Genomic DNA, 19,974 nt, shown 5'->3' with positions numbered 1-19,974 from the left:
TTTGCAAAGTACATATTTTTCCTGTTTATCAAAGTGCTCTTGCATGGTTATTCTCACATGATAAACATTGTCCAATAGGCACTTTTAAAAGAATACTGTAAGATTATTACATACATAATAAAAAATGAAAAGAAAACCAGGCTGTAAACTTATCAAAGTAAAAATTGTCAAAGTCTGATAATTTTATATACGTTTAAATGACTCAGTATCAAAAGTACTGAGAAGAGAAAATGTATGGATCTTCCTCACCTTCTTATAACTTTATATTTTTGCTTGAATTTTCTTGGGCCACCTTGAGAGAACATGTTTGTTTGGTTGGTTTTTTTAAGAGTTTAATGCTCTTTTTAATAAATGTAAGATATACTGATAGATGCTTTTGTCATCCTCAGGTCTCATGGCATATGAATATGCTTGACATTCAATTGGACCACTCTTTCTCCTCATCAAGGACTTTTGAAATAACACTAAGCAATCAAAATAACTAAGTAGTCTTCATTAAGACTATAATAATGAACAAGTATCATCCCTAGGATACGAATGGAATAGAAGAGGAAAATACTAGGAAAAAAAAATTACCTATAATTGGTAAAATACTGTAGTATTTTTGAAAACAGAGGAAGCTGCCAAGAGACTATATTTGACTTTTTTTTTTTCTCTACCATCCAAAAGACTAAACTAATAAACCATTAAGAATGCAGTATGCACTGATCTATCTTAAATAAACAAGATGTGTTCTAAAGCATAAAAGAAGAAGTCTTTATTGTGGATAAAATCAAATTAAGTTCAAGGATTATAATTGAAATTGTTTGTGCCTCAAGAAAAGACTAAGCTATAAAATAAATACATTTAAAGGCAAGCAAAATTTTTGAAGCGCAGATAAGGTCACCGCAAAGAAGGACAACCAAAACCAGAAAGATGGAAATAGACTGACAGCATGAACAAATAACTGGTTTATTTGATTTAGTGCAGAGAAAGCAAGGCAACAAAGCAAAGATTCAAACACCTGAAAAAAAAGAATGTTCCTGGAAAAGGTAATACACAATCAAAAATGGACCAGAATACAGGATTTAGGAATTATTACAAAAAGACAGTATAATCTTCAGCAGACAAATAAATTTCTTAGATATATGACAAAAACTAGATACCAGGGAGAAAAATACTCAAAATGTAAGAAGATACTTAAAGGAACTTAACATTGAAGTTCTTATTTCAGATTAGAATGGAAAACCTTTAGAAGAATTTTTTTTTTTAAAGTGTTTAATTAAATTATCAGTGTTTTCAAAGCAAGATCTTTAAAAATCTGATCCTAAACTGGTCCTAAAACCTTAATCAAAAGAAAACTTTATTTTTAGTCTGAAGCCTGTATGTAGGAATGACAGGCCTTAAATTTGCCATTGGCAGTTGTTCAAATGGTTCCTTAACAGTGTTGTAGAAAGACATTTCTTTATGAATCGTGGACTAAAGCAGCTACATGGACATTATTTGCAGAGTAAAGCAGATGACAGCAGAGTGCTATCTAGCACTGGTGGTTGTTCGTATCTTTGTAACTTGATTTAATGGTAGGCAGCAATGAAGCAATTAAATTATGTACATTCTGTTTCTTCTTATGTGTAGCACCTCCACATGCTTCCACGATCTGTAGCTGTGGGGTATATGAGCAGTAGAGGAGATAGGTGGTATGAAGTATAAGCTGGGGAATGACCTGTTGGAGAGCAGTGTACGGGAAAGAGACCTGGGCGTCCTGGTAGACAGCAGGATGACCATGAGCCAGCACTGTGCCCTTGTGGCCAAGGAGGCCGATGGCATCCTGGGGTCTATGAGAAGGGGGCTGGTTAGTAGGTTGAGAGAGGTTTCCCTCCCTCTCTGCTCTGCCCTGGTGAGACCACATCTGGAATATTGTGTCCAGTTCTGGGCCCCTCAGTTCAAGAAACACAGGGAACTGCTGGAGAGAATCCAGCGCAGAGCAGCAAAGATGATTAAGGGAGTGGAGCATCTCCCTTATGAGGAAAGGCTGATGGAGCTGGGTCTCTTTAGCTTGGAGAAGAGGAGACTGAGGGGTGACCTCATTAATGTTTATAAATATATAAAGGATGAGTGTCAGGAGGATGGAGCCAGGCTCTTCTTGGTGACGAATCAATAAGACAAGGGACAATGGATACAAACTGGAACATGGGAGGTTCCACTTAAATATGAGAAGAAACTTCTCAGTGAGGGTAACAGAACAATGAAACAGGCTGCCCAAGGAGCTTGTAGAGTCTCCTTCTCTGGAGACATTCAAAACCGGCCTGGAAGCCTTCCTGTGTAACCTCATCTAGGTGTTTCTGCTCTGACGGGGGGATTGGACTAGGTGATCTCTTGAGGTCCCTTCCAATCCCTAACATTCTGTGATTCTGTGAAGGACCCCAGGCTTCCAGGACTCTTGTGAAGCTTTCTAGCCAGGAAAATGTTAACAATTAGAGCCATATTTGAAAACATTTATAGCAGAGACCTGTATCTTATCGAAAGTCATAAAGAACAACATGTTATTTGCCAATTCAGTTCAGTTTCTGTAACAGGAACAAATAACAGTTTCCATGTTTATCTTAGTAAGATCCTTATAAGACTCTTAGTAAGACCCTCCCTAAAAAGATGGGGACAGACTCTTTATCAGTGCCTGTTGTGATAGGACAAGGGATAATGGTTTTAAGGAGGAGATTCAGGCTAGACATGAGGAAGAAATTTTTAACAATGAAGATGGTAGAACACTGGCACAGGTTGCCCAGAGAGGTGGTCGATGCCCCATCCCTGGAGACATTCAGGGCCAGGCTGGACGGGGCTCTGAGCAACCTGATCTGGGTGAAGATGTCCCTGTTCATTGCAGGGGGGTTGGACTAGAAAACCCTTGAAGGTTCCTTCTAACCCAAACTATTCTATGAGTCTAAGTAAAGAGCACTGTTAAATTAATTGTTTAACTTTGGTATTAAATTGTAGTCTTTGTTCTGAGGAGAAAATTAAGACCAAGTCTGGAATACTGAGCTATTGTAAAAAGGGAAGCTGCTGACCATAAATGAGTGTGGTAGGTCTATTTTTTCTGAATTCACTGAGGTCCTTGTCTATTAGACATAGCTCCCAATACAACTCCAAGAACAGTACTCTCGGTACTTCATAAAGCAACTTGATCAGGAAGCTTTTTCGGTTGTGAGAGAAATCTATATACCTAAAAGGATCTTAGGAGAAGCTTAGGACCAGAATTTAGATGTTATGCAAACTTAGGCACTGTATGGACTCAGAAGCTTGTGGAATAGGGAATTTATGGTCCGTATTTTTTGGAATATGCATCCCTGCATATGCCTAAAAAACTGTTTTAAAATCCAAAAAATCTCGGAGACTTGCCCATAATTAGCTGGCTGCTGCACTGTTCAGATAATGTTACATTTTGAACAATGTAGGAATTCTGCCTTTTCTTCAGGGTCCTATCTGCTGCATGAACAGTTTAGTCCATTCTGGGTGACTGTGCTTATTCACAATTAGACATTTTTCTCTCCTGCAGTCTACTTTCTCATTTCACACCATTTGGGAGTTTTCATTCACCCATGCTGCACAATGCATAAATATCAGAGAGGTAGAAAATTCAAAGTTAACTAAAAAAGTTCTTTCCTCTCAAGTGTATCGAATCTTACAGTCCAAAATGTTCTAACCAGCTATTACATTTTGCTAAGGCAAGCAATACTGAATCTATTCAGAAAATATCCACCGATGACATTTTAGTGTTAAGAGATGTTTCCGCTTTGTGCCTTCTCTTTGAACCACTGTGGGTGTAAGACATTTGGATGACTCTTACGGAACTGTAGACTTAAGATGGAGAATTGATACTTCCTGGAATAATTGCACCATTTCAGGAACAATAATTGCTGACATTATAGTATTAACCTAGAGCTTACAAAACAATCTTACCTCTCTACTGCACCTCTGTAGTGTACCTCCATGAACTCTTGTTCTTTCGGTAGTATACCTACAACACACATTAGCAAGATGAATGCTTTTAACTTGACAGGAAAATCTTTTGTGCTTGTAAACTAGGAGCATTCATTAGAAGTCAATGACCCTGTATTCATACAGACCAGATGGGATACAATGCTATTATTTGAAGAAGTTGAATCCTTTGAGGCAGATAATAGAAGCTATGTATGTGTAACTCCATAGATGAACTCCCGTGGAGAATACATTTTTTCCAAATAATTCCTACTTGTACTTATCACATTGGATGAGGAATGTCTGGAATCTTCTCATTAAGTGCAATAAACAGATTTTCACGAACTGATATATTTAATAAAAGCTCAGCATTTATGAAGCATTAAAGGAAACAGGTAGGTCAGATTGCAGAATCACAGAATAGTTGAAGTTGCAAGGGGCCTCTGGAGACCATAATTGCTGGCTTATGTTCACCTTATTGTCCATCAGGACCTCCAGGTCCCTTTTTGTAGAAGTTCATCAGCTTGATGAAGCATGACTTCTTGGTGAATCTATGATGACTACTCATGATGATTCTCTTGTTGTTCAAGTGCCTGGAAATGGTTTTCAGGATTAGGTGTTTCAATACCAATCCAGGTATCAAGGGAAGCTGACCGGTCTGTAGCTCTCTGGGTCCTCCTTCTGGCCCTTTTTGAGGATAGGGGTAATATTCACATTCCTCCAGTCCTCATGCACCTCTCCCAGTCACTGTGATCATTCAAAGATAATCAAGTGGCCTCACAGTGACATCATCCAGCTCCCTCAGCACTTATGGATACACCCCACCAGGGCCCACAGACTTGCAGATGTGCAGTTTACTGAAATATTTCCTGGCCTGATTCTCTTTCCCCAAGGGTAAGTCTTTCTTGTTCCAGACTTTCTCCCTGGTCTGTGGAGCATTGTATTCCTGAAAGTTAGTGTTGCTAGTAAAGAATGAGGCAAATAAAGTATTCAGTATCTCAGGTCCACGTCCTGTGTAACAAGGTCCGCTGCCCCATGAAGCAATTGGCTCACACTTGCTCTAGTCTTTCTTTAGTCACCTGTGTACTTGCAGAAGCCTCTTGTGTTGCTTTTGACATCCCTTGCCAGATTCAACTGCAGATGAGGGCCTTGGCTTTCCTAACCATGCATGCTCAGATGGTGTCTCTGTATTCCGTCAGGGTTACCTGTCCCTGCTTCCATCCTCTCTATGCTCCCTTTTTGTGTCTGACTTTTGACAGAGTACGTTGTTCATCCATGCAGACCTTCTGGTATTTTTGCTTCATTTCTTGCTCATTGGCATGGACTGTTTTCAAGCTGGGATGAAGTGACCTTTGAATATCAACCAGCTTTGTCGGGTCCCCTAGGCCCCCTAGGGTCTTTTCCCACAGAACTCTTTCAAGCAGGTGTCCGAAGAGGCCAAAGTCTGGTCTACCCAGATGAAGCACAGTGATCTTGCTTTTTGCCTTGCTCTCTCCTCCTGATGCCAATAGCCAGTTAATTTGTATGATATTAAGCAATACAAATATAATTGTTCTTCATGGACAAAATTTATGTCATAGCACTAATCGTTTTGCAACTGGGATACATCACAAGTTAGTTCTAAGATTAAATATTGCCTTTTAACAAACAGAGTAAAAATCTCTTTACTCTCCCCTATTAAAAACCAAACAAAACCATACTCTATGAAAATGTATCTCCAGTTATAATAGGAGTATTAGGCATCCAATGACTTGTAAAGTTACCTTTCTTTTGGCACTTTCCTATCAGAAGATGTGCTAGTAACAGAGGGGTAACTAAAAAGGTACTTGTGACATCACATAGAAATCACCATATCCTCTCTGATATGACTTAAATTTTTATTGGAATAGTCTTTGTATATTTCACAATTTTCCTGAGGGCTGTATTCACAACCTTCAAAAAGAATTAATTTAGAACTTATGTTTCTCTTGAGGCACTTTGGGGTTAAATATTTATTTTAAAATTATTTAAAAAACTTGTTCCTGTTCAGAATCCACCTTTACTTTTGTCCCATGATGTCATGGTGTTCCATGATGCCCCATGATAGGGGTTGGACTAGATGATCTTTAAAGTTCCCTTCCAAACCAAACTATTCTAAGATTCTATGATTCTATGCCATGATTAAATCAATGCCTGTTTATGTCCAGTTTCACCTGTAAAAGAGATACTGTCTGGTCTTCTAGTTTAAATCTATTTTATTCTGCTTGGACCTCAATATAGTTGTACTCACATTCATATTCTTCTCCATACCAATACAAAGGTAAATATAAATTCATATCTGTTTGTCTGTATGGCCACAGGTATGTTTGCAGAGTGAAGAGTAATTAAGTCAGATCTAACAGTCAGATACTCTCACATGCTATGGAGAGTCAAGATCAAGCGCTGGATGTATAGGAAACAGAATATTCATCTAACTTGTTCCAATTAACTAAATGCAGACAGTCTACAATAAGATTTTCAGTCCTGCATAATTGAATTACGAAGTATTTTGTTTCCCTTGATCTCAGTCCAAGAGGTCAATCAAAACTTCATTCCAATTATATTGAGTTTGTGGATATTGGCAGCTCAGAAGCATTTTTGGTTTGAATAATTCATAAAGATATATCTGACTTTGTTTTCATATTTGTAGTACATCTTCATGCAAGTGTTTCTTGTGTATACATTAAAAAGAGACACCTTATTAGGCAAAATATTTTCAGATTCATCGTACATTTTACTTTCATGATGATTTTGAGATTTGTATCTCACATGAATTAAAAGACAAATAAAAAAGAAAGATTCAAGATTATGTTAGTTTTTCTAGATGCCATTGCTTAGCTATCTAGCTTAATCTACATCCTCAATATATATATATATATTTTTAATATTGCATAGGAGATTTTTCTAACCATAATTCAACACTTGCTCATATTTTAAAACATAACAGGTGGTCAAACAACAGTTATATTAATCTACCCACATTTTTAAAAAATAGTTTAAAATATTCTGCATTTGGAATAGGAACAGTTGATTCTTTATGCCAATTTATTTTATGTCTCAAATTGCAAGTTAGAAATTAGAATATAGTCTATATAACTATTTTTTCTATCTAGTGTTTCATTTGTATCCAATATTAAGTTTGAGATAGAAGAAATCTGTATGTGAGCAAAGCTGATGAGCCTCAAGTAAAATGCATAATCTCTATCAACCTGATGGACTAAGATACTGAGAAGAAACATCACTTACAGAATTATTTCCCACCAAACCTTAATAACACTTGTCACTTTTAGGTGCCGTTTGGAAGATTTAGAGTTTCTATTGAGCACTTAATCTAAGATCAAATTAAAGTCTCAGGCAATTATGATACACTCATTTACTCTAAAACAAACGCTATCTGTTTTTTCATCAGAGTGGCCTGAAAGTGCAGAGTGAGAAGCATCTCTCACAGTCAGTACCTTGTAACATCAGATCCACAACCTTTTTAAAATTATTTATTTATTTTTTGTTAGGTTGTATTTTTCTATACTAAAGAAAGTGATATAAGGAAGACAGGATTTGTTAATTTTCCCCTCCCTCTCCTTCCCCCCGCCCCACTTACTCTTGAATTTATTTGTGGCTAATGACTATCTTTACATTTTTGACCAACTCTACAGGACTATTAGTCATCGGCATAGTAATTATAGATACATTTATAGCATGAGAGTAAATGTAGGTTTAAGCAAACTTTTACCACACTTTCTGCAGATCCAATGTTATTTACACTCCATACTATTAGTCTGTAAAAGACTGATACATCCTCAATACACCCCAGAAAGCTGCCAAGATTACTCAGTGTAAAAATATAACTTTACAATATAAGCCTCTGCCCAAATTTCCTCCTTGAACATCACCATACTTGGATGTTCCTTCATTCTTCTCTCTGAGTGGTCAGTGAGAAAACTGGCCTGTTTTTCCCATATATTCTGAGTACAGTTTAAAGTTTTGCCTGCCGTACTGATTCAGCACTACATTGCACACTTTTTTCAGTCTTCACGAAGGGTTTTGGTATCATTTTATATACTGTACTACTAATGTCCAGGCTCCAAATTAATTTTACAAAAATAGTGGGAGAATAAGTGTGTGAGGATTAGCTTATTTTACCTTCACAAAAAATAAGCGAAGTTTCTAAGCTGGATGTAATTTGTTTTGAAAAACAGTTGTGTCTACCAATGGGGAGATAACTTTCCACTTATCTTAGGTTCCCCAAATTTGACCCTTCTCATACTCAGCAGATGTGAGACATGACTATGAATTCTTGGCCATGTGAGATGTTTGGGAATAAGAAAGGTATTGTGTTGCCATGTGTGGTGTATTGACATTGACTATCCACCAGGTGCCCACCAAGCTGCTCTATCATTCACCTTTCATTAGGAAGATGGGGAGAAAATACTATGGAAAAGCATGTGGCTTGAGATAAGGACAGGTAGATCACTTACTAATTACTGTCACAGGCAAAACCAGACTTGAACTTGGGGAAACTAATTTTATTTATTGTTAATTAGTTTTAAAACTGTAGGATAGTGAGAAACTAAACAAAGCTAAATTTGCCTTCCTCTCACAACCCTTCCTTCTTCCCAGGCTTAACTTCACTCCTAACTCTTCTACACAGGAGATGGGGAATGGGGGTTGTGGTCAGTTCACTGCACGTTGTCTGTGCTGCTCCCTCCTCCTCACACTCTTTCCCTGCTCCAGCGTGGAGTAGTCCTTTATGAGCTGCTCCAAAACAGGTCCTTCCCATGGGCTTCAGTTCTTCAAGAACTACTTCAGCACTGGTCCTTTTCACAGGGTATAGTCCTTCAGGAGCAAACTGTGCCAGTGTAGGTCTCCCATGGGTCACAAGTCCTGCCAATAAACCTACTCCAGCACGGGATCCTTTCTCCACAGGGCCACAGATCCTGCCAGGAGCCTGCTCCATCATGGCGTCTCCAGGTCCTGCAGCTTCCTTCAAGGCATATCCACCTTCTCCAGCGTGGGGTCTTCCGGGGGCTGCAGGTGGATCTATGCCTCACCATGGACCTCCATGGGCTGCAGGGAGATAGCTCACATCACTGTGTTCTGTACCACAGGCACCTCCTCCCCCTCCTTCTTCACTGACTTGGGTGTCTGCAGGGTGGTTTCTCACATTTTCTCTCTCTTCTTTCTCACAGCTGCTGTGCGGCCTTTTTTAAACTTTCTTAAATGTATTATCACCTTCCTGATAAGCTTAGCTTTGGCCAGCAGCAGGTCCATTTTGGACATGTGTGGATCTGACTCTGTCTGACATGGGGGCAGCTTCTCATGTTTTCTCACAGAAGTCACTAATGCAGCACACCCCCTCTACTCAAACGTTGCCATGTAAGCCATGTGTTTTCAGGATTAAGATACTGTAAAATAGACACTAATCAGGTGTCTAAGAAAATTATTAGCAAATATTTTGGGTTAAGCGACAAAGAGGAAGTGTTTTTCAGGATCTCAGGGCTGAATTTATGTACCTGAAGTTCATCTAATTCACATTGTTTATATGGAGGTCTACTTCAATATTCTGAAAATGTTGTCTAGATCAAGGGGAAATAGTTCTCCAAAATACTCTCAAAGGCACAATGGAGACTCCATAAAATGTTAAAACAATAGCAACATTTTGTAACTGGGGTTGTACAGTAACAAAGGAATAAACAAAGAGGCTGTAAAAGAGGTAAGTTCAGAATTATCCGGAAAAATCATCCCATATTCACTCACAGATGTCACTATTAAAATTAAGGGGAAATTGTGTAAATCCACATCTAAAATTCATCACTTAGGCTCATCTCTCATAGAAATCAATGTAGATTAAAGATTTCCAGAGGAAATTCTATTTAAATTTACAGCATAGAGGTACTGAGTACTATCTGATTTATATACGCCTAAATTTTGCCATTCTTTATGTTCTTCATATTTGGCTGAATGGTGTGCTTTAAATCACAATTCAAGCAAAAATAAATTACAGAAATATATTTTGCCACACATAAACAACATTCATTCTCTTGTTCCAAGTATTTAACACTAAAAAACCTAAAAGAAGGTTTATTGTAGTGCAATTATGGGTTGACATAGAACTTCAGAGTTGTTTTCTTCCCTTTTTGCCATCTTTGAGCTAAAAACAGTGAGTAGGAATATAAAAATGAGCCTGTGACTATGTCATTCATCATTTATGCATGCTACCTGTCATAATACATATGCCAGTGAAGTAGTATGGTTACAGTCATGTCAGTATTGGAAGCTAATAGAAAAATTCCCCTCTCACGAAGGCTGAAGTATTGCCTACTAATTGCAAATTCAAAACTTTTGCATTATCTCTAAAGTTAATTTATCTTCAGTAGTTCAATAGACTTCTTATATTAATAAACTTCTTGATTATCACAAGAGTTTGAATTCTGATTAATACATTGCTCTATTTACTACTCTGTACAGAGCATTGCAATAATATGGAAAGCTAGAATAAAGAAACAAATTGCAGAAACATCAAAATAACCAAATTTGTGGAAAAAAAAATCACAACCTTTAGACTGTTGAGTAGAATTAAATAATTTTCTCCTTTTAGATTCTGTAATATTGTCAACAGATTCTTATATCACTTTTTTAACATTAATATGTGAGCTGACAATTAAAAAAAGACCTTTCATGTTCTTTTTTATTTCATCCTGTCATCGGAGGGAGAAAACATACGCAGTGAAACATTGGTATACATACAGTTTAAAATAACCCCCCCCAACACTATAGATCTTGTTACCCATATGCAGTACAGGATAAAAGATTTAAAGGTTTGTGATAGTTGCACTAGGAGATAATAATGGTGTTTAGTTTCTAGCAGAGAAGATTTGTAATCAGTCTTGCTCTAATGAAAATGTCTTCATGGCAAGACAAGCTGTTGCCTCTTTTTACTTAAGAGGGAAGAATTTGGTTTCTGCAAATCGGTTAAGAATTAATCCACAAGTTATAATGGTCAGAAAAGAGATGCACTGTTCTCTGAGATGGCAAAGTGCAATAGCTGTGCCTCAGATGAAAAGCTGACAGCAGATCTGTCAGTCCACATCACTGACATGCATGGATAAGTAAAAGTAAAGCAATCAATAGGGTGTATATACATGTTACACTACATATAAATATAAGCACTGGTATAATTACGGTCTGCTTTATCACTAACAACCTAGTTTTGTATGTCTACACTAACATCCAGTAACCAGCCCTTAGGACCTCACTGAGTAGTGACAGACTAGTGAGTTCCTAGATATGTGACAGAAGTAATTAGAGTTTCATATGAAGATCCAACACAGTAATGATTATATATCTGTGAAGATAACATAAGAAAATTATTTCATTTGTTTTTCTTTGAGATCTTGCTTCAAGCTCATTTATCTCCCTCCTAATGGCAGTTTTCAGTACTATCACAGAGCACTTACTTTTAGACATGATCTCACAGGGAAAGTTAAAAAAACCTTTTTCCCAGAAAACCCTTGAATGGCCAGAAAATGGCACATCATAACTTCTTTATCCTTCATTAAGTCTGGAAAGCAGAGCAGCTGGAGATGTGAAGGAGTCCCTACTCTTCACCTGCTTAGGTCAAGTAATACACCTTGCCCCTTATCTTTTCTGGCAAGAGTACAAACAAACCTGGCTTAATTTAAAGAGATCTAATACTGTGCAACATGTTTGCGTGAGGTCAGTATAGCCAAACACTGCTACATTATGGAAGTAATTAATTAGTTATTCCCCTTATCTTGTCCCTCATGTCACTAATACACAGACCAAATGACATTGTGGACAAGAAAGGCAGTGTTGTTACTTCCCTGTCTGATGAAGCGAGGAAAAATCAAAGGATGGATGTCCCAAGAGTTTAGGGATCATTCCCCAGGCAGGAATGAAATGACTATCAGGTCTTCCTGGCTTCTGTCCCTCAAAGACCTAGAGTGAGGTGTTTAGAAGGGGTCCGAAATCATGTGGAGAAGGTGCTGAGACCTGGACTCCATGCCCTTTTCCCAAGAAGTCTCCATGTGGTCAGGTGGCAGGCAAGGAATAGCTCTCCGTCTACAGCAGCCAAGCCACTCCTGGCCAGGAAGCATCACACTTCCACATCTAGTACAGACACCTCATCTCAGCAAGCCTCAGTGACTCAAGTGCAACCTTTTGCTAAGAAATTTAGCAGCTACATCTGCAGTGTGCTACATCAGCTTGCAGAATGGGCACAACTAGCATGCATCTGACCCTTTTGATACCTAGACTCCCTTTGGCAATTTATTTTCCTCCTGTCTGCCCACATTTGCAAGGGAATATATTTGATTTGGAGCTATAGTTTTACTTCATTTCTGTGTCATCACCTTTCCTGAACTCAGCAGGAAGGCTACAGTGCTTCACAACAACAAAAAGGAACTGATGACTTGTGGAAAGCTGGGTAGCACTTTGCAAATATTAATACTTCTCTGGGGAAACATAGAGTATTTACATGAATGCTGGCCTGCCTTTCCACATCTTTGCCAGATATGTTGATTATTTCTCAGTGCACAAAATGGTTGATATGGTTTCAGGCCTACCTTTATGTCTATGCCTGTATGAGTGATAATTATACAGTTCAAATCTGGATATCAAATTTCATTATTAAAAAAAAAAAATTGAAAATCCTGCAGTTACAAACACTTGTACACATACTTTAACACCTTTGGGTTTGTATTGCTTTATGTTTTACCATGATTATACATGGGCTTTAGTTTTGCAGGCAGATAATTTGTGGAATCATATTCTTCCACAAATGGTTTGAGAAGACAATGAGTCCATGTCACGTCCCACCCTCAGGTATGAGTTGGAGGGGAGAAGTGACTCAGGTTCATGGGTCCCCTTTGGCTAGAAAACAGTACACACAGTACTTAAGGTCCACAAACAAAAGGCACTTATTTTGCAGGTTGGGCCAAACGGTATATGATTTGGTGGCAGAAGGATTTACGTTACCGTAGGTTCAATTGGTAAGCATTAAAAGTTTGTGGCATATGCAGGGCTGTAAATCTTATGTTACTATGTTACTTATAAAAGGGAAAGCAAAAAAGGCGGAAGTATGGGAAAGAAAGACAAGAGAATGAAAGATTTCACCATTCTTATGACTCTGCTTTATGTGTGATGGAGTTTGCAGTCTCGGATCCAGCGATGTGCAGCGTTCTCTGGTGTCTTATTCAGTTCATGTGGTGAGACTGGTGGGCAGAGTGGTCCTCAGGATGGTGGGTGGGCACCGCCAGTACTTGTCCCCTCTGTGTTGCCCGCTTGCATAACTTTTGGTCTTTTGTGGAGATGTTATTGTGAAAGAGAGAAAAGTCTGGGGGGAAGAGGTGATTGCAAAAGATCAACAAGTCTCAGGCCATGTTGAAGGGTCTCGGCTTTTCCCTTTGTGATATGCTGGGTGTATCAGAAGGTGGAGCTATGCACCCTCTGGCAGGTCCCCCACCTCTTGTATCGGCCAGCAGGCCTGGTCTGTGGCTTGATAGCTTGTTGTTGATATGTAAATCGCAGTTCACCCTATACTGAATGTATCATCTGTGGCTGGATGAACTAGTTTTGCCACAATGTTTCGGCTATTATCCTTATCAGTACCTGATAGTCCAAACTGGAGAACCACTATGTATAAGTCTTAGAAAAGTAAGAATGGCATGTGGAGTTCACTGCTGAAAAATAGGTTGGTGTAGTTTTGTTTTGCTTTTTATGTAAAAGTAACTTGGGATGCCATAGGTTTCTCACTGCTGAAGTAATTTAATAAAGTCAACTGCTACTAGTGCTCTACATGTAAAATCTGCTACCTTCTTCATTCATAACAAATCTTATTTAATGCACTCTGAAGTATGATACATATACTTATCTCAATGCTAATGACTCAATATGTAGTCTCAAAAAGACAGCCACTGAATTATTTAAGTAAAAGGCTTTAAAAAATAAAAGTATGAGTGTATCTTTGTACGTATGATGCTTGGGGTTTTTTCACCTTTAGTTCTGAACTTCTCTATAGTCTTCAGAGGATGAATACACTAGACCACAAATTTTAAGAGAGTAAGAGTATGATATGGCGAAGGAGGACTAATAACCATGGTAAAGTCATAAATGATCTGACATTGAAGCTGGACTGATGTGGACTACTTGGGAATTTTAGACTAACATGAAGTATGCAGGAATGATAGTATCTCTGTGATTGTGTAACGCATTTGCAGGTAAACCAATGAAAGCTCTATACTTGTATTCTTCCAAGTAGGAAGTGGACTGTATTTGAGAATCCACAAGCAGCACATTTAGGCACTGACAGAATAATAACCAGATGACAGATATTAGATCAATTATCAAATCATAGGATCACTGAGTGGTTTGGCTTGGAAAGGACCATAAAGACCACCTAGTTTCAAGCCCCCTGACATGGTCAGGGACACCTTCCACTAGAGCAGGTTGCTGAAATCCCCATACAGCCTGGCCTTGGACACTTCCAGGGATGAGGAATCCACAGCTTCTCCAGGCAAGTGTTCAAGTGACTTACCTCCCTCATGGTGAAGAATTTCTTCCTTTTATCTAAGCTAAATCTACTCGCTTTGAGTTTAAAGCCATTACCCCTTGACCTATAGGTTTCTTTCACATCCAGCTGTAGAAAATCAAAGTAAGCAGTACTCAGCACTTGCTTGGTGCCTGAAACTAATGTGTGTCATACCTCATTGTAATGAGAAATATAATTCAATACATTAAAAAAAAATAATCTTACTCTGTTTTCCAAAATATTATTTCAGAGATAAAATAATACACCAAACTTTAATTTCTCATGATAAATAAAATAAAAGTTTTAAATTATCTGAATAATGGGCATATTAATTATTGCATAAATTATTATATAGACATGGTTGAGATTTTCCTTGAAACAGAAAATGTGTAAACATTGACAAAAATAATTCATAATTTTCTGGATTTATTCACAGTTAAGTCATGTAGCTGAACAAACCTCATTTAATTCAGAATTCAGTGTACTCAGTAGAAGGATATTAGCCACAAAGTGAGATTCAAAACAGAAACTAGAACAACATTCACATGAGGATTCAAGCTTTTTAGTGTAGCTAATTTGTCTTACTTCACCCTCATGCTTTTTCATTTATTAGGTACATCAATCATTAAGCAAACATTCAGGGAGCTGACTTTAAGTGAAGCAAAGGGGAGGCAAGAAAAACTGAAATTAAAACTGAACCAGACAAATTCTTCATGGAAATTCTTCATGGCAATTCTTCATGGAAAAAGACCAGTACTTTATGTTCTTATTTCTCTTTATTTTTTTTTCTCTATGTTCTTTGTGTACAATTCTTCCTCTTTATCCTCTCTAAGAAAGAGAAATGCCAGAAAAACAAACAAATGAACAAACAAACAAAAATAATAAAAGTGGCAGAGAATGCAAGCAAATATTAATTTGCTGTCTATTTTTATTGAAAGTTAAACATTAGTATGTTTACTGATTTTTTAAAGTAGCAACCCATTTGCTTATTACGTACTAAGAAAAAAGAAATCACCCTGATTAGCATTTCTGGTAGTCAGTGACTAGAAGAGTTTTGTATCATAAAGATGTCTGTGTGGGGCTGAGCTGCCATCTGGGGTTAAGCCAAACCACAGAGACTAATATTCTTCTGAATTCTGTGTGGCACTGAGAGACAGGGAAATATTTTCTTTCCTCTCAAGACACTTTGTGTGTGAGATCCTCTTCAGCACATACACCAATCTACAGAGTAGTTGTCTGAGCTACTCACCCTAAATTCTTAACTATGGTGAATGGAGAGAAACAGTTATTTTGAGAACAATTGTGCAGTAACAGTATCTATTTTCTTTTTCTTGACCAGAAAAAGAACTTGAAGTGATTAGTTAAAGTGTAGATGTCTGCATTTAATCAGATGAATTGCACTCTTACCGTGTACAGTGTGCATCCTTCACTGTGTAAATGGAAAAAAGAATACTGAATGCTGGAAAGAAGAAAGTAGAAGGGACAGAGAGAGGTAAATTGCCTACCTTAATAAAGCCCTCCAAAGGAGAGAGTATGTTGCTTATATGGTAAGTTATAATCTGTGGTGAAAATCAGTGCACACATTCTGTCAAGGAGCTTTTGTGAGGAATGAAGTCCTGGAAGATACAGTTTTAATAATATATTTAAAAGTTGTTAGATCAGATAGTCTGTTGCTGATGTGCTCAGATACATTTTAAAACTATTTCTTGTAATCTAAAAGTCCAGAAAACAAGTTTGAAGAGAAAACACTAAAATAAAACTACCAGTGAATTTGTCTGAATTTCAACAGCTTCAAAGGTGAAGAGTCTTGCTGGAATTCTAAATGAAATTGGAATGGAGCTATACTCACCAAAGTGTGAGAAATACAACATAAGCAGCATGCATTTAATAAGGTTTGGCAGGTGTAAAAAATATTGCTTGAGGTTTAGTTTCCTTACGTGAAAAACTCTTTTAGATGCCAAATGACACTGTTTGCCTAATACATCTCACTCCCTGCATAATAAACAGAGAGAGATAGGTGATTGCCAGAAGAGGTCCTATCTCACCAAGTTTTGGCAGCTAAGATGTAAGTCATCTCTAGTGTTTATAGTCATTTAGGGTTAAGGGTCAAGTCTAAGCTAGTAATCTGGGCTGTGTTACAGACTTTGGAAAGAAACAATGTTTTTCAGGAAACAATCATAAACAAAATAGGTGGTATTCAATCTATGGAAGGTAAGCTGACCATCTCTCTCCATTGACTGCAGATGAACCCTAACTCATTGACATATGCAGGTCTCTTCGGTACTGAATAGCTAAAGGTAGATGAAAAGTGCCAGCCCTGAGGTGGGCAGACATATTCTTCTAATGAGTTTCAAAGTTACCTCTCTTCATTTACTGTGTCTTTAAGCATTTATTTTAAAGAACTCTCATGAAGTGCCAAAGATTTAGTCACAAAATTATCCATGCAGATTAAGGAGAATAGATTCCACTTATCTTTTTTTTTTTTTCCTTGATTCAGATGTTTTAATTAGCATTTGTTCTATGAGCCAACATCAATAATATTTATACACAACAGGAAGTACAGATGAGTTCTCAAAACAAGCTCTGTCTCTCACAGATGTATTCATGACAAGTCAGATATAATAACTGATACCAGCTGTCTTTTCATTCCATGACAGTTTTTGATGTTGGATTTTCCTTAGGCTTCAGGCTTGAGGGCTTTTATTGTAACAAATCAATTCAATAGTACATGGCTTGTATTGCACATGTAATTGTGCACATTTTTGCAGCAGCTGAATGATGCATTTTAAGAGTGAAAATTCATTAAGAGGATGTGATCCAATCAACGTATTTGCACTTGTATAACAGATTGTACAATTCAGTAGAGATTTAATAAATCGAGCCATTTTAGTAAATTAAAATTCATTAAAATAAAAATAATTTATTTCACATTTTTTATAATTTTTTCCCCAGAAATTAGCAGATATTAATGAAGCACATACTATTTTCCATCCTTCTACTAAATAGCTCAGTACAGTCACGGCTTATTATCCTTTTTTTATCTAAACCTCAATAAGTGAGAGGTGCTGGTAAATAACTGTAAAGTATTGGTTATAAAGCTCGATGCAAATACAATGCTCAGATAAACTGTTCAGTATCAGAACTAGAAATCCTGATTTCAGTTCTTCAGCAGCAGCTAAGCATAGACAATATGGTGAGGGAGAGATTACCGGCAATGACACTTAAAAGAAGGGAAGCAATTTTCTATCATTACTGCCTAGAAGTGATCAGATACAAGGGCTGAAGCCATTTCAGAGCTTTCTTGAAAATGATTATTAGATCACTGGCAGCATTCATGACAAAAATAGATGCATGATGGAAACTCTGGAGAGACCTAATTCATGCATTTGTACATAGTATTTGTCCCTTGCCAGTGAGTTTGGCCTTGGTATTTAGCCCCTTCTCTATTTTCTCTAAAACCCACTATGGCACTTTTGTACACTCCTCCTCCACTCAGAATTTGTTACAGAAGTCAGACTTCTGGGCTGGCAGAAATACAGGATAATAAAATGGCAAAAACACCCAATGGCATTAAATTTTAATCTTGCAGGTATTAAAGTAAACTCACATTGACATAACCCATCTTCTTGAATCAAAAACTAGAAGCAGATGTCTGTAAATGTCATTCAATGCATAATATAATAAATGCTGTATACTTTACATATTCACATTCAAAATCGCTCATAAACATTGGAGTTAGCAATTGATGAGTAATGAGTAAAACCAACTCCAGTTTCACCCCAAGAAGCAATGTAATTTACATTTATAGGATATTATTTGTATGCATTATTTATAGAGGTTTTCAAATGTTACTGGTTGTCTTATTACTTTCAGAGGCTATTTTTCTGCTTATAAAGAGGATTATTACAGCAGAGCTGTTCGCAGCTGGTTTGGTTGCCTTTGCAAACAGTCAATGTTTTCTTTCACTCCGGGCCAAATCAGCCAGTAGGTGCAACTCATGACTGGGAGCTGAAGCAGCCACCCTCAGGGCTGGCACACTGTGTATGGTGGGCTGGCCAAGTGGAGAGAGCCTCTGTCTACTGAAGTGAAATGTGTGCTGATTGACCACCTGATGGCCTGGGGATGTGTGAGCTCTACTTGGCTGCACCTGAAGTAGTTTAAATTGCCTTTGTAGATGAGGTGGTTGTGTGACATTAATCTATTTCTGGAGTATTTCTCTCTCAATTTTTGGGAGGGTGACTAGTCCAAAGAGGGAGATGACATGAAGGTGAATACATAGTTCTTTGCACTAAAGAGGGACTTTGTATGTATGACCATAGGGAACTGCAAAAAAAAGCGGTGATATTTCTGTGTTGGAGTATTTAGTGGCCCACTCACTCTTCTCAGCTTGGCACTCTGTTCTGCCTGTTATTCCCTCGATCTACTGTTTTTCTCCTTTTATTTCTTTTAACTTTTTGGCTTTTTGTATAGAGAAAATGTTGGCTATGGGAGAAAGAGAACTAAGATCAGATTATCTAGCTCTACCTCAATGCACAGTGGGTGCAAAAGTCACCAGCTCTTTGCAACTATTCCTTTCCTTCCTTCCCTCCTTCCCTCCTTCCCTCCTTCCTTCCTTCTCATTTCAAAAGGATTATTTCAGTCTGAACTTTCCTGTAGACTTTCATCTTTCATGGAAAGGCTGTAGAGTGTTCTAGTTTGCATATACAGGTGAAAGCAATACAGGTATACCTTTCTCATAATACAACCCCCCTTCCTTTCAGACTTTATGCATGAATTCTGCTTAAATGAACTCAAACTTCAAAAGATTATGACTAGTGAAGAGTCTGCAATGAGAATTTCTAGAAGCTGAACTTCTCCTAGCATTTCAAGTGCACTAAAAGCTGGCTACACTGTATCTGTTAGAATTTATTATTCAACAATAAGACATTAAGAAAGCCAATAGTTAACACAGAAACTAAAATAGGAACTCCACAGATGGATAATGTTGCTAAGCCAAAACTGCGGGAGAAAGTGTGACTTTGGAACTTTCTGGCATTATTGATCTTGATTTCTGTAATTGCCACTACTGTTTGATATTCGTTCATTAATTATAGAATTTTGCATATCGTTTCCCTAGGCTGCGTGTTTGGAAGAGAAGAACAATGATCTAGAAAAATACAGCTTGCTCAGGTTTTGTAAATTCTTTAATTTGAAGTTCATAGGCTTGTAAATTCCTCTGTTTACAGTTATGCTAACCTATGAAACACACCAAACTTCAGTCTGATGGTAGTGTATAGTCTAAACTTGTAATGCAACTGATGAAGGAACATCTGAGTACAACTCATCTAATAGACTGACTGTGCTCCTCTTTATTCCACCATGTGCACCTTTAGGATCACAACACATAATGTTATGGAATTGTTCCCTTTTTATTTGCGCAGGCCATAACTTTTTCATATTTAAAGCAAATACTACTCATG

This window comes from Columba livia, chromosome 3 (assembly GCF_036013475.1).
Source record: "Columba livia isolate bColLiv1 breed racing homer chromosome 3, bColLiv1.pat.W.v2, whole genome shotgun sequence".
In the NCBI taxonomy this organism is placed as follows: Eukaryota; Metazoa; Chordata; class Aves; order Columbiformes; family Columbidae; genus Columba; species Columba livia.
Note: the sequence above shows the minus strand (reverse complement) of the source record.